The 11,627-nt window shown below is 38.1% G+C and overlaps 1 pseudogene; it reads left to right on the top strand.

Annotated features, from left to right (window-relative positions):
• The first annotated feature begins 10,680 nt into the window (after positions 1-10,680).
• LOC123591552 lies at positions 10,681-11,190 on the top strand (annotated as a pseudogene).
• The last annotated feature ends 437 nt before the right edge of the window (positions 11,191-11,627 follow it).

The raw sequence follows: 11,627 nt of genomic DNA, 5'->3' as shown, positions 1-11,627 counted from the left end.
ATGTAAAAATAAAGATTTTAAGACTATAAAAAACAAAACTGATAGAAAAAGAAGAAAGATACATTCATTGTCAAAATGGAAAGCATTAAAATACCCATGTGTTAGTGATGAAGTTTTGGGGTAATGGGGGTTTGTGGGGTCCGGAGCTGACGGCCAAGAAAGAATTCCTGAAGACGTCTTTGGTGCAAAAAGGTGACTTTATCAAAGCATGGGGACAGGACCCAGGGGCAGGAAGAGCTGCACTGGGGTCCTGCCAGGTAACTCATTATATACCCTCGGGTTGGGAGGGGGTCAGGGATAGAGTAAGTCTCTAAGGAATTTTAGAAGCAAGGTTTCCAGGACCTTGAGGGGCTAGCAGTTGCTAAATAAACACCATTTACTACCATTTACTAAAACCTCAGTCCTAAGACCCTTTAGAAGTATATCAGGGTGTGGGGGGGGGGGGCGCGGAGCATAAGCTTGGAAGATGATTGCCAGCACATATCTGGGGGCAGCTGAGATAGAGGAAGTTGACTTACAGGATCCTCAGGTTGGGGTAATGTTAAGCTAAGGTTCTCTTTTGCCCCCAGCAAAGTGCCATCCTTGAGGCCCCTGAGCTCCTAGACAGAAGTCACTCTGCAGGTTTCAAGGACTTCTCAATGGGCTGTAGGCAGTAGGGGAATTTAATTTTTCTTTTTTTTTTAACCTTTATTTATTTTTGAGAAGAGAGAGACAGAGCATGAACGGGGGAGGGTCAGAGAGAGGGAGACACAGAATCCGAAACAAGCTCCAGGCTCTGAGCCATCAGCACAGAGCCCGATGCGGGGCTCAAACTCACAGACCACGAGATCACGACCTGAGCTGAAGTCGGACGCTTAACCGACTAAGCCACCCAGACGCCCCTAATTTTTCATTTGCCTTAGTTTCCCACATTACCATGGCAAGCACTTAAACCCCTTGCCTTTGTTCTTGGGGAGCTGGGAGTGTCCGAGGAGCATCACACAGATCCCACCTGGGGTGGGGCAGGGGTGCTAGCTTATGCTTTGCCCCTCAGCCTGCCTCATGCTCCTTCATCCTTCGTAAACAAGAATAAGTAAAGACAAAGAATATTTCACTAACAGAATTAAGAAGTTTGACCTAATAAATAAAAAGAGAACTTTAAAGTCCATAAACACTGATAATACACTCTTTCCAAGGAAAAATGTACCCTGCCTCACAGAGTTGGTATGAGAATGAAATGAGTTAACATATGGAAAATACTTAGTGTGTGGCACATAGTAAATACTCAATAGGCATACACCATTGTTGTTCTAAAAACCCGCCACTGAAAGTGTCAACAAGTTCTACAAGGAAAAAAGTGAAAAGGCTGTAGCCACTGACCACAATTAGAAAGTAGCAGTAGGAAGATAGCAATAATATTCTATCTACATGGGGAATTTAAAACAGACTTACAGGGGCGCCTGGGTGGCGCAGTCGGTTAAGCGTCCGACTTCAGCCAGGTCACGATCTCGCGGTCCGTGAGTTCGAGCCCCGCGTCAGGCTCTGGGCTGATGGCTCAGAGCCTGGAGCCTGTTTCCGATTCTGTGTCTCCCTCTCTCTCTGCCCCTCCCCCGTTCATGCTCTGTCTCTCTCTGTCCCAAAAATAAATAAACGTTGAAAAAAATATTAAAAAAAAAAAAAAACAGACTTACAAAGACCTCTAGATCAAACAGAAAATCAAAATGAAATTTATAAATTATTTAGAAATGAATGACAATAAGAATATAGAGGTTAATACCTCTGGGATAGGCCATAAAAGTACTCAAAGAAAAATGTGTAACTTAAGTTTATATGTTATAAAACAAAGAAGATAAATAAGGGAAACTCGTGGTTTTATTAAACAAACCAGCAAAAAAAAAAAAAAAGTCCTTATCTGCTAGAAATACAAACTCAAGTATTCAATTGAAAAATATGACATCTGGGACTTGCTTTAAAATACTCCAGAAAGACAAGTTTAAATGTAGAGGAAAGAAGATGAAACACATTCAGAAGAAACTTGATGTCTGTTGAAACTAGGTGATTGATGCCCAGGGATTGTTTTTGTAGCATCTTCTCTGCTTCCGTGTATGTGAAACTTTCCATATTAAAAGTATTTTAGTTTCATGTGTAAAAAAAAGTATTTAAAAATGAACCAACCAAAAACAAGTCACAAAAATAATAGCAAAGAAACCTTAAAAATTGGAAAAAAGAAAATTTTAATGATAAAAAACAAAAATTAAGAAAAATTATGCAGTATACTTCATCAGTAAATCCAAAATTTGATTTTTTAAGTAAACAACTATTTGACTACTTGCTAATAATTGAGATGTCATTTATTATAATTACGAAAACAAAAGGCAATTATAGATGTTAAAAATTATAAAAATCTATCATGTGTAATTATATCTCAATAAATTTGGAAATCTGGATGAAATAGATCATTTCCTAGAAAAAAAGCATAAATCATTAAAACTGACTTCAAGAAATGGGTTTCTTAAAAAATCTAATAATCCTGACCAGGTTGGATTTATTTATGTAAGAATGGTTCAATACATAAAACTCAATTAATTTATTATACCATATTAACAGAATGAAGGGGGGAAAACACATGATCATCTCAATAATATAGGACAATCACCTGACAAAACTCAACACCCTTTTATCATAAAAAATACTCAACAAACTACATATAGAAGAAAACTATCTCAAGATATAAAAGCCATATATGAAAAGCCCAAAGCTAATATCATACTCAATAGGAAAAGACTGAAAGCTTTTCCTCTAAGATCAGGAACAAGACAAGGATGCCTGCTTTCACCACTTCTATTCAACATAGTACTAGAAATCCTAGCCAGAGCAATCAGGCAAGAAAAGAAATAAAAGGCATCAAAATTGGAAAAGAAGAAGTAAAATTATCTCTGTTTGCAGATAACGTGATCTTATAAGTAGAACTCCCCCACCGAACACACACACAAACTATTATAACTAATAAATACAAATACAGCAAAATTACAGTACACAAAACCAATACACACAAAATCCACTGCATTTCTATATACTAACAATGAACAATTCAAAAAGGAAATTAAAAAAACAATTCTACTTACAGTAGCATCAAGGAGAATAAAATACTTAGGCATAAATTTAACTAATGAGATGAAAGGTATGTGCACTGAAAACTACAAGATACTGCTGAAAGAAATTAAAGACATAAATGAATTAAACATCTCAGGTTTAGGGGCACCTGGGCATCTGACTCTTGATCCCAGGGTTGTGAGTTCAAGCTCCACATTGGGTACAGATCCTACTTTTTAAAAATCTCATAAGTTGGAAGGCTTAATATTGTTCAGATGTTAACATTCCCAAAATTACCTACAGATTTACTGCAACCCCTATTAGAATCCCAAAAACAATTTTTGCAGAAGTAGAAAAAAAATTCTCCAACAACACTAATATGGAATATCAAGGGACCCTGAATAGTTAAAAAAAAATCTTAAATAAAAACAAAGTTAAACAACTTAGATATATCATGGTTGCAAAACTTATTTAAAAGCTACAGTAGGGGCGCCTGGGTGGCGCAGTCGGTTAAGCGTCCGACTTCAGCCAGGTCACGATCTCGCAGTCTGTGAGTTCGAGCCCCGCATCGGGCTCTGGGCTGATGGCTCAGAGCCTGGAGCCTGTTTCCGATTCTGTGTCTCCCTCTCTCTCTGCCCCTCCCCCGTTCATGCTCTGTCTCTCTCTGTCCCAAAAATAAATAAACGTTGAAAAAAAAAAAATTTAAAAAAAAAAAAAAAAAAAAAAGCTACAGTAACCAGGGGCGCCTGGATGGCTCAGTTGGTTAAGCATCCAACTCTTGATTTTAGCTCAGGTTATGGTCTCATGGTTGTGAGATCAAGCCCCACATCAGGCTCCACACTTGGAGCCTGCTTAAAATTCTCTCTCTCCCTCTCCCTCTACCCCTCCCCTGCTCTCTCTCTCGAAAAAAAAACAAAACAAAACAAAAAACAAAACGAAACAAGATAAGACAAAATGCTACAGTAATCAAAAGAGTGTGGTACTAGCCTAAACAGACATATAAGCCAATGGAATCGAATAAAGAGCCCTGAAATAAGCCCTCACATCTATGGTTTAATGTTTTGTTTTGTTTTGTTTTGTTTTGTTTTGTTTTGTTTTGTTCAAAAAAGGGGCTAACAATCTTTAACGGAGAAAGGACAGTCAATTCAACAAATGGTCTTGGAAACCTGGATATCCACATGCAAAAGAATAAAATTAGACCCTTATGTTACACTATATACAAAAATTTCAATGGATCAAAGGCTTAAATATAAGACCTAAAACAATAAAATTCTTAGAAGAAAACTCAGGGAGAAATCTGCATCACATTAAGTCCGACAGTGATACCTTGGATATGAAACCAAAGGAACAGGTAACAGAAGTAAAAATAGATACTGGATTAAAATGAGATTAAAAACTTCTGTGCATCAAAGGACACAATCAACAGAGTGAAAAGGCAACCTACATAATAGGAGAAAATATCTGTAAATCATACATCTCATAAGGAATTAATATCCAGAATAATAAAGAACTCCTACCTCAATAGCAAAAACAAAAACCAAGTAACTTGACTTAAAATGGGCAAAGGACTTGAATAGACATTTCACCAAATAATATACAGAAATGGCTGGCAAGTATATGAAAAGATGGTCATCATAATTAATCATTAGTGAAATGCAAATCAAAACTATAATGAAGAGGAAGGCTCAAGATGGAAGAAAGAAAAGAGGATTAAAAGAAATGAGGGTGGTTTAATGGGCCTCTGAGACATCAAGCATCCTCATATCCTTATTATAGCACCCCAGAGGAAAAAAGAGAAAGAGGCAGGAAAGTTCTTTAAGACTAATAGTGAAAACTTTCCTAACCTGGAGAAGGAAACAGAAATCCGGGTCCAGGAAACAACAGTTCACAACAAGATGAATCCAAAGAGATACACACCAAGATCCATCAGAAATAAAATGTCAAAAATTAAAGAGAAAGAGAAAATTATAAAAACAGCAAGGGAAAAGCAATTAATTATGCATAGTGAAACCCCCCCCCATGAGACTCTCATCTAATTTTTCAATAAAAAATTAACAGACCAGAATGGAGTGGTAAGATATATTCATAGTACTGGCAGGGAAAAAAACCTATAACCAGAAACACTCTATCCAGCAAGGTTATCATTCAGAATTGAAGGGTAGGTAAATATATCCCAAACAAGCAAAACCTAAAGGAGTTTATTATCACTAAACAGGCAAACAGGCTTTACAAGAAATAATAAGGGACTTCCTCAAGCAGAAAAGGTCATAACTAGAAGTAAAAAAAAAAAAACAAAAAAACAGAGGAAAGAAAAAAATTTCATGAGTAAAGGCAAACATAAAAATAGGGCAGTGGATCAATCAACCACTTATAAAGTGAGTAAGAGAATTAAAAGACAAGAGTGGTAAAAATCAACTAAATCTACAATAGTGACTTAATGAGTAAACTAAGGAAAAATATGTAAAATATGGCATCAAAAATATGAACATAAGCAGGGGGGTAAAATGTAGTGCTTTCAGAATGCATTTGAACTTAAATGACCACCAAATAATTTTTTCCATGTTTTATTTAAATTCCAGTTAGTTAACATAGTGTAACATTAGTTTCAAGAGTAAAACCCAGTGATTCATCACTTACATACAACACCCACTGCTCATCGCAACAAGTGCCCTTCATAATTCCCATCACCCATTTAACACATCCCCCTGCCCACCTCCTCTGGGTTTGTTCTCTACAGTTCAGAGTCTGTTTTATGGTTTGCCTCTCTTTCCCCCCATCTGTGTGCATCCATTTTGTTTCTTAAATATGAGTAAAATCCTATGGTATTTTTCCTGCTCTGATCAACTTATTCCACTTAGCATAATACACTCTAGCTCCCTCCACATCATTGCAAATGGCAAGATTTCATTCTTTTTGATGGCTGACTAATATTTCATTGTATATATACACCACATCTTTTGCATCTGTTCATCAGTCAATGGACATTTGGGCTCTTTCCATAGTTTGGCTATTGTTTATAATGCTGCTATAGTCATCAGGATGCATGTATCCCATAGAATTGATATTTTTGTATCCTCTAAGTAAATACCTAGTAGTGCAACTGCTGAATCTTAGGGTATTTTTTAGCTTTTATTCTCTTTTTAACTTGTGGGGAACCTCCATACTCTTTTCCAGAGTGGCTGCACTCCGTTTGCATTCCCACCCACAATGAAATGACCACCAACCTAAAACAGACTGCCATATACATCAGTTGTGATATATGAACCTCACGGTAACCACAAATCAAAAACCTTTGATAGATACATTTAAAAAAAGAGAGAGAGAGAGAGAAACATGATACGAAAGAAAGTCATCAATCACAAGAAAGCAAAAGAACAAAGAAGACCTACAAATGCACCCAGAAAACAATCAGCAAAGTGGCAATAAATACCAACCTACCAGTTATTATTTAAAATGTAAACGGAATAAAGCTCCAACCAAAAGACATAAGGTGGCCAAATGAATTTAAAAAACTCATCTGTATGCTGCCTGTAAGAGACTAGATCTAAAGACACACACAGCCTAAAAGTGAAGGGACGGAACAAGATAACCCATTTAGGTGGAAATAAAAAGAAAGCAAGAGGGACAATACTCACATCAGGGCGCACCTGAGTGGCTCAGTCAGTTAAGCGTCCAGCTTTGGCTCAGGTCATGATCTCATGGTTCGTGGGTTTGAGCCCCGTGTCAGGCTCTGTCCTGATGGCTCGGAGCCTGGAGCCTGCTTCGGATTCTGTGTCTCCCTCTCTCTCTGACCCTCCCCCGTTCATGCTCTGTCTCTGTCTCAAAAATAAATAAACGTTAAAAAATTTTTTTAAAAAAAATCAAGAGAGGAGGGGTGCCTGGGTGGCTCAGTCAGTTAAGCATCTGACTTTGGCTTAGGTCATGATCTCGCGGTTTGTGAGTTCGATCCCCGTGTCGGGCTCTGTGCTGACAGCTCAGAGCCTGGAGTCTGCTTCGGATTCTGTGTCTCCCTCTCTCTCTGCCCCTCCCCTGCTCATGTTCTATCTTTCTCTGTCTCAAAAATAAAATAAAACATTAAAAAAAATCAACAGAGGATCAGGGGTGCTTGGGTGCCTCAGTCAGTTAAACGTCTGACTCTTGATTTCAACTCAGGTCATGATCTCACAGTTCATGGCTTTAAGCCCCACGTCGAGCTCTGCACTGACAGCGTGGAGCCTGCTTGAGATTTTCTCTCTCTCCCTCTCTCTCTCTGTTCCTCCTGAGCTTGTGCTCTCTCTCTCTCAAAATAAATAAATAAATAAGAGGGAAGTACATAGCAATATAGGCCTAAGTCAAGAAGTAGGAAAGGGGCGCCTGGGTGGCACAGTCGGTTAAGCGTCCGACTTCAGCCAGGTCACGATCTCGCCGTCTGTGAGTTCGAGCCCTGCGTCGGGCTCTGGGCTGATGGCTTGGAGCCTGGAGCCTGTTTCCGATTCTGTGTCTCCCTCTCTCTCTGCCCCTCCCCCATTCATGCTCTGTCTCTCTCTGTCCCAAAAATAAATAAAACGTTGAAAAAAAAAATTAAAAAAAAAAAAAAAAAAAAAAGAAGTAGGAAAAATCTCAAACAACTAACATCACACCTAAAGGAGCCAGAAAAAGAGTAACAGACAATGCCTCAGGGCAGCCAAATGAAGTATATAATAAAGATTAGAACAAAAATACATGATATAGAAACTAAAAACCAATAGAACAGATCAATGAAACCAGGAGCTGGTTCTTTGAAAAAATTAATAAAATTGATAAACCTATAGCCAGACTTATCAAAAAGAAAAAAGAAAGGACCCAAATGACTAAGATAACAAATGAGAGAGGAGAAATAACCACCAACACCACAGAAACACAGTTTTAAGAGAATATTATGAAAAAATATACGCCAACCAAGTGGACAACCTGCAAGAAATGGATGAATTCTTAACAACATATAAACTACCAAAACAGAAACAGGAAGAAATAGAAAACTTGAACAGACCAATAACCAGCAAATAAACTGAATCAATAATCGAAAGCTCCCAACAAAAAAAAGTCCAGGGCCAGATGGCTTCACAGGTGAATTCTACAAAACATTAGAAGAAGAGTTAATACCTATGCTTCTCAAACAATTCCAAAAATTAGAAAAGCAAGGAAACTATTTGAATTCAATGTGTGTGGCCAGAATTACCCTGAAACCAAAATCAGACAAAGACACCACTCAAAAAGAGAACTACAGGCCAATATCTGTGATGAACATTAATGCAAAAAATGCTCGATAAAATACTAGCAAACAAAATCCAGTAATATGCTAAAAGAATCATTCACCACAATCAAGTGGGATTTATTCCTGGGTTGCAAGGATGGTTCAATGTTTGCAAATTAATCAACATGATACACCACATTAATAAAAGAAAGGAGAGGAACTATATGATCCTTTCAATAGATGCAGAAAAAGCATTTGACAAAGTACAATATCCATTCATGATAAAAACTGTCAACAAAGTAGGTTTAGAGGGAACATACCTCCACATAATAAAGGCCATATTTGAAAAACTCACAGCTAACATCATCCTAAGTGGGGAAACACTGAGAGCTTTTCCTCTATGGTCAGGAACAGATAGGGATGTCCACTCTCACCACTCTTACTTAACATAGTACTAGAAGTCCTAGCCATAGTAATCAGACAGCAAAAAGAAAGCAAAGGCATCCAAATTGGTAAGGAAGAAGTAAAACATTCACTATTTGCAGGTGACATGATACTATGTGTAAAAAATCTGAAAGATTCCCCCAAAAAACTGCTAGAACTGATACACGAATTTGGTAAAGTCATGGCACAAAACCAACGTACAGAAATCTGTTGTTTACCAACAGATCATGTTGGTAAATCATGTTTACCAACATGAAGCAGCAGAAAGAGAAATTAAGGAATCAATCTCATTTACATTTGCAGCAAAAACAATAAGATACCTAGGGATAAACCTAATCAAAGAGGTGAAAGACCTGTGTTCTGAAAACCATAAAACACTAATGTAAGAAAGTGAAGATGACCCAAAGAAATGGAAAGACATCCCATGTCCATGGATTGGAACAGCAAATACTGTTAAAATGTCTATACTACCCAAAGCAATGCACATTTAATGCAATCCCTATCAAAATACCAAAGGCATTTTTCACAGAGCTAGAACAAACAATCCTCAAATTTGCATGGAACCACAAAAGACCCCAAATTGACAAAGCAATCTTGAAAAAGAAAAGCAAAGCTGGAGGCATCACAATTCTGGGCTTCAAGTTATGTTACAAAGCTGTAGTGATCAAAATAGTATGGTACTGGCATAAAAACAGACACACAGATCAATGCAACAGAATAGAGTACCCAGAAATAAACCCACAACTATATGGTCAATTAATCTTTGACACAGCAGGAAAGAATATCCAGTAGGAAAAAGACAGTCTCTTCAACAAATGATGTTGGCAAAACTGGAAAGCAATATGCAAAAGAATGAAACTGGACCATTTTCTTACACCAGACACAAAAATAAATTCAAAATGGTTGAAAGACCTAAATGTGAGACCTGAAAACAAAAAAAATCTCAGAGGAGGGGTGCCTGGGTGGCTCAGTCAGTTAAGTATCTGACTCTTGATCTCACCTCAGATCTTGATGTAAGGGCCATGAGTTCAAGCCCCACATTGGGCTTGGTGCTGCAAGCAAAGCTTACTTTAAAAAAAAAAAAAGTAAAAATAAAAATAAAAAATCCTAGAGGAGAACACAGGCATTGCTTTCCTGTGGACATTGGGCAGTGCAACTTCTTTCTAGATATGTCTCCAGAGCAAGAGAAACAAAAGCAAAATAAACTATTGGGACTTAATCAAAATAAAAAGCTTCGCACATCAAAGGAAACATCAGCAAAACACAACACAACCTACAGAATGAGAGAAGATATTTGCAAATGACACATCAGATAAAGGATTAGTATCCAAAATATATAAAGAGTTTATAAAACTCAACACCCCAAAAATGGATAATCCAATTGAAAATGGCAGAAGATATGAACAGACATTTTTCCAAAGAAGACCTACAGATGGCCAACAGACACATGACAAGATGTCTCATCATCATCAGGGAAATACAAATCAAAAGTACAAAGAGATATCACCTCACACCTATCAGAATTGCAAAACTCAACAACACAGGATACAACAGGTGTTGGTAAGGATATGGAGTAAGGGGAACCCTCTTGCACTCTTGGTGGAAATGCAAATTGTACAGCCACTCTGGAAAACAATATGGAGATTCTTCCGAAAGTTAAAAATTGAACTACCATACAATCCAGCAATCACACTACTAGGTATGTCTCCAAAAAATACTAATTCAAAGGTATACCTGCACCCTGATGTTTACAGCAGCATTATCTACAATAATCTACATAGCGCAATTACAGACATAGCCCGAGTATCCATTGACAATGAATGGATAAAGAAGACGTGGTATATATATATATATATATATATATATATATATATATATATATACACACTATGAAATATTACTCAGCTATAAGAAAGAATAAAATCTTGTCCTTTTTTCAGGTGGCTGGGAAGATGGCAGACTTTTAGACTCACCATGCCCATCTAAAACAGACAACCAACTTTCAAAGTCAAGAGAGGGTCCTGCTTAGAGAAACTGGCAAAAAGAAGCTGCTATGATACTGCAGAAACATTGCTCTAGGCTTCAAGAAGCCCAAGGAGCCCACTGACAAGGAATGCCCCTTTACTGGTAATGTGTCCCTCCAAGGGCAGATTCTGCCTGGTGTGGTGTCCAAGATGAAGACACAGAGAACCACTGTCATCTGCTGAGACTACTTCCACTGCATCCAAAAGTACAACTGCTTTGAGAAATGCCACAAGAACATGTCCGTGCACCTGTCTGCTTTGGGGATGTCCAGACCGGCAACACTGTCACAGTGGGTGTTGGCTCTTGAAAAAGGCTGTGCACTGCAACAGGCTCAAAGTCACAAAGGTCACTGGCACCAAGAGGCAATTCCAGAAGTTCTGAGACTAGTCATCTGCCCACACCCCAGAAGAAAACAAAGTTATTTTCCCAAACAAAAAATGGAACCTTGCTATTTGCAATGACATGGACAGAGCTAGAGAGTATTATGCTAAGCAAAGTAAGTCAGTCAGAGAAAACCAAACACCATAGTTCACTCATATGTGGAATTTAAGAAACAAAAGAGCAAAGAGGGAAAGAGAGAGAGAGAGAGAGAGAGAGAGAGGTAAGGCAAGAAACAGGCTCATAACTACAGAGAACACGCTGCTGGTTACCCAAGGGGAGGGTGGGGAGACGGGGGGACGAGGTGATGGGGGATGAAGGAGGCGCTTGTGACGAGCACTGGGTGATGTACGCAAGTGTTGAATCCCTATATTGTACACCCGCAACCAACATTACGCTGTATGCTAACTGCTGGAATTAAAATAAAAACTTAAAAAAAAACTGATGTGTTGAAGTACAGTAAGACCTTGGGTTGTGAGCACAAATCGTTCCAGAG

This window comes from Leopardus geoffroyi, chromosome B4 (genome assembly GCF_018350155.1).
Source record: "Leopardus geoffroyi isolate Oge1 chromosome B4, O.geoffroyi_Oge1_pat1.0, whole genome shotgun sequence".
In the NCBI taxonomy this organism is placed as follows: domain Eukaryota; kingdom Metazoa; phylum Chordata; class Mammalia; order Carnivora; family Felidae; genus Leopardus; species Leopardus geoffroyi.
The sequence above is the reverse complement of the archived record's forward strand: the minus strand, read 5'-3'. Positions and strand labels throughout refer to the sequence as shown.